This window comes from Callorhinus ursinus, unplaced genomic scaffold, assembly GCF_003265705.2.
Source record: "Callorhinus ursinus isolate GAN/ISIS: 27379988/994484 unplaced genomic scaffold, GSC_fseal_2.0 scaffold29, whole genome shotgun sequence".
NCBI classification, from domain to species: domain Eukaryota; kingdom Metazoa; phylum Chordata; class Mammalia; order Carnivora; family Otariidae; genus Callorhinus; species Callorhinus ursinus.
Window position 1 is genome coordinate 15,901,391 of NW_027397091.1, and position 4,841 is coordinate 15,906,231.

A 4,841-nucleotide genomic window follows, 5' to 3' on the forward strand; every position below is an offset into this window, starting at 1 on the left:
GCCGAGCGATGTTGAGCACTTTTTCATGTGTCTGTTGGCCATTTGGATGTCTTCTTTGGAAAAATGTCTGTTCATGTCTTCTGCCCATTTCTTGATTGGATTATTTGTTCGTTGGGTGTTGAGTTTGATAAGTTCTTTATAGAGTTTGGATACTAGCCCTTTATCTGATATGTCCTTTGCAAATATTTTCTCCCATTCTGTCAGTAGTCTTTTGGTTTTGTGGACTGTTTCTTTTGCTGTGCAAAAGTTTTTTATCTTGATGCAATCCCAATAGTTCATTTTTGCCCTTGCTTCCCTTGCCTTTGGCGATGTTTCTAGGAGAAGTTGCTGCAGCTGAGGCCCAAGGGGCTGCTGCCTGTGTTTCCCTGTAGGATTTGGATGGACTCCTGTCTCACATTTAGGTCTTTCAACCATTTGGAGTCTATTTTTATGTGTGGTGTAAGGAAATGGTCCAGTTTCATTCTTCTGCATGTGGCTGTCCAATTTTCCCAACACCATTTGTTGAAGAGACTGTCTTTTTTCCACTGGACATTCTTTCCTGCTTTGTCGAAGATGAGTTGACCATAGAGCAGAAGGTCCATTTCTGGGCTCTCGATTCTGTTCCATTGATCTATGTGTCTGTTTTTGTGCCAGTACCATAGTGTCTTGATGATGACAGCTTTGTAATAGAGCTGGAAGTCCAGAATTGTGATGCTGCCAGCTCTGTTTTTCTTTTTCAACATTCCTCTGGCTATTTGGGGTCTTTTCTGGTTCCATACAAATTTTAGGATTCTTTGTTCCATTTCTTTGAAAAAAGTGGATGGTATTTTGATAGGGATTGCATTAAATGTGTAGGTTGCTCTAGGTAGCACTGACATCTTAACAATATTTGTTCTTCCAATCCATGAGCACAGAACATTTTTCCATTTTTTTGTGTCTTCCTCAATTTCTTTCATGAGAATTTTATAGTTTTCTGAGTACAGATCCTTTGCCTCTTTGGTTAGATTGATTCCTAGGTATCTTATGGTTTTCAGTGCAATTGTAAATGGGATCGACTCCTTAATTTCTCTTTCTTCTGTCTTGCTGTTGGTGTATAGGAATGCCACTGATTTCTGTGCATTGATTTTCTATTCTGCCACTTTACTGAATTCCTGTATGAGTTCTAGCGGTTTTGGGGTGGAGTCTTTTCGGTTTTCCACACAAAGTATCATATCATCTGCAAAAAGTGAGAGTTTGACTTCTTTGCTGATTTGAATGCCTTTTATTTCCTTTTGTTGTCTGATTGCAGTGGCTAGGATTTCTAATACTATGTTGAATAGCAGTGGTGATAGTGGACATCCCTGCCGTGTACCTGATCTTAGGGGGAAAGCTCTGTTTTTCCCCATTGAGAATGATATTCGCTGTAGGTTTTTCATAGATGGCTTTTATAGTATTGAGGTATGTACCTTCTATCACTATACTCTGAAGAGTTTTGATCAAGAAAGGATGCTGTACTTTGTCAAATGCTTTTTCTGCATCTATTGAGAGGATCATACGATTCTTGTTCTTTCTTTTATTAATGTATTATATCACATTGATTGATTTGTGGATGTTGAACCAAATTGCAGCCCAGGGATACATCCCACTTGGTCATGGTGAATAATCCTTTTAATGTACTGTTGGATCCTATTGGCTAGTATTTTGGTGAGAATTTTTGCATCCATGTTCATCAAGGATATTGGTCTGTAATTTTCCTTTTTGATGGGGTCTTTGTCTGGTTTGGGGATCAAGGTAATGGTGGACTCATGAAACGAGTTTGGAAGTTTTCCTTCCATTTCTATTTTTTGGAACAGTTTCAGAAGAATGGGTATTAATTCTTCTTTAAATGTTTGGTAGAATTCCCTTGGGAAGCCATCTGGCCCTGGGCTTTTGTTTGTTGGGAGATTTTTGATGACTGCTTCAATTTCCTTTGTGGTTATAGGTCTGTTCAGGTTTTCTATTTCTTCCTGGTTCAGTTTTGGTAGTTGATACATCTCTAGGAATGCATCCATTTTTCCAGATTATCTAATTTGCTGGCATAGAGTTACTCATAATATGTTCTTATAATTGATGCATTTCTTTGGTGTTGGTTGTGATCTCTCCTCTTTCATTCATGATTTTGTTGATTTAGGTCATTTCCCTTTTGTTTTTGATAAGTCTGGCCAGGGGTTTATCAATCTTGTTAATTCTTTCAAAGAGCCAGCTCCTAGTTTCGTTGATCTGTTCTACTGTTCTTTTGGTTTCTATTTCATTGACTTCTGCTCTGATTATTATTTCTCTTCTCCTGCTGGGTTTAGGCTTTATTTGCTGTTCTTTCTCCAGCTCCTTTAGGTGTAGGTTTGGATTGTGTATTTGAGACCTTTCTTGTTTCTTGAGAAAGGCTTGTACTACTATATACTTTCCTCTTAGGACTGCCTTTGCTGTATCCCAAAGATTTTGAACAGTTGTGTTTTCATTTTCACTGGTTTCCATGAATTTTTTTAAATCTTCTTTAATTTCCTGGTTGACCCAGTCATTCTTTAGTAGGATGCTCTTTAGCCTCCATGTATTTGAGTTCTTTCTGACTTTCCTCTTGTGATTGAGTTCTAGTTTCAAAGCACTGTGGTCTGAAAAAATGAAGGGAATGATCCCAATCTTTTGGTACCGGTTGAGACCTGATTTGTGACCTAGGATGTGATCTATTCTTGAGAATGTTTCATGGGCACCCGAGAAGAATGTGTATTCTGTTGCTTTGGGATGGAATGTTCTGAATATATCTGTGAAGTCCATTTGGTCCAGTGTGTCATTTCAAGTTTTTATTTCCTTGTTGATCTTTTGCTTAGATGATCTGTCCATTTCAATGAGGGGGTGTTAACATCCCCCACTATTATTGTATTATTGTCAATGTGTTTCTTTGCTTTTGATATTGATTGCCTTATCTAATTGGCTGCTCCCATGTTAGGGGCATAGATATTTACAATTGTTAGATCTTCTTGTTGGATAGACCCTTTAAGTAGGATATAGTGTCCTTCCTCATCTCTTATTACAGTCTTTGTTTTAAAATCTAAATTGTCTGATAGAAGGATTGCCACCCCAGCTTTCTTTTGGTGTCCATTAGCATGTTAAATGGTTTTCCACCCCTTACTTTCAATCTGGAGGTGTCTTTGGGTCTAAAATGAGTCTCTTGTAGACAGCATATCGATGGGTCTTGTTCTTTTATTCAATCTGATGCCTTGTGTCCTTTCATTGGGCATTCAGCCCATTTACATTCAGGGTAACTATTGAAAGATAGGAATTTAATGCCATTGTATTGCCTGTAAGGTGACTGTTACTGTATATCGTCTGTGTTCCTTTCTGGTCTATGTTACTTTTAGGCTCTCTCTTTGCTTAGAGGACCCCTTTCAATATTTTTTGTAGGGCTGGTTTGATGTTTGCAAATTCCTTTAGTTTTTGTTTGTCCTGGAAGCTTTTTATCTCTCCTTCTATTTTCAATGACAGCGTAGCTGGATATAGTATTCTTGGCTGCAGATTTTTCTCATTTAGTGCTCTGAATATATCATGCCAGTCCTTTCTGCCCTGCCAGGTCTCTGTGGATAGGTGTGTTGCCAATCTAATATTTCTACCATTGTAGGTTACATATCTCTTGTTCTGAGCTGCTTTCAGGATTTTCTCTTTGTCTCTGAGACTCGTAAGTTTTTCTATTAGATGTTGGGGTGTTGACCTATTTTTATTGATTTTGAGAGGGGTTCTCTGTTCCTTCTGGATTTTGATGCCTGTTTTTGTCCCCAAATTAGGGAAGTTCTCTTCTTTAATTTGCCTCAATTTACCTTCTGCCCCCTCTCTCTTTCTTCTTCTTCTGGGATCCCAATTATTCTAATAGTGTTTCATCTTATGGTATCACTTGTGTCTCGAATTCTGCCCTCATGATCCAGTAGTTGTTTATCTCTTTTTTTCTCAGCTTCTTTATTTTCCATCATTTGGTCTTCTATATCGCTAATTCTGTCTTCTGCCTCATTTATCCTAGCAGTTAGAGCCTCCATTTTTGATTGCACCTGATTAATAATAGCCTTTTTTATTCTGACTTGGTTAGATTTTAGTTCTTTTATTTCTCCGGAAAGGGTTTCTCTAATTCCTTCCACGCTTTTTTCAAGCCCAGCTAGTATCTTTAAAATCATCATTCTGAATTCTATTTCTGACATCTTACTAATGTCCATATTGATTAGGTCCCTGGCAGTTGGTACTGCCTCTAGTTCTTTTTTTGGAGGTGATTTTTTCCGTCTTGTCATTTTGTCCAGAGGACAGTAGATGAATGAGATAACAAAATGCTAACAAGGTAACAATGACCCCAGAAAAATATACAGTAAACAAATCAGAAGAGACCCAAAACTGGGGGAAAAGAAAGGGAAAGAAAGAAAAAAGAAAAAAAAAAGAAAAAGAAAAAAGATTTAAAAAAAAGAATATGATCAAATATGATCAGGCTGGTGTATAGATCAGTGCCACACTCTAGATTTTGGGTGTATTTTGGTCTGTTAGAAGAAAGTGCCTCCCAGAATTTTAAAGAAAGAAAAACTTAGGTATGTACAAAATGAGGGTAAATACAATGAAGGGATGGAATATGACTGTAAAGATGAAAATTATAAAAGATTTTATAAAAGGAATTTATAAGATAAGAAGTTGGTTGAAAAAAGAAAGAAGAGGATTTAAAAAAAAAGGGAGAGAATGTGATCAGGCAGGAGACTACAACAAAGCCATACACTAGAGATTTAGGGTATATTTTGATCTGTTAGAAGAAACTGTATCCCAAAATTTAAAGAGAGAACAACATATATATATATATATATATATATATATATGCCAAAAATAAG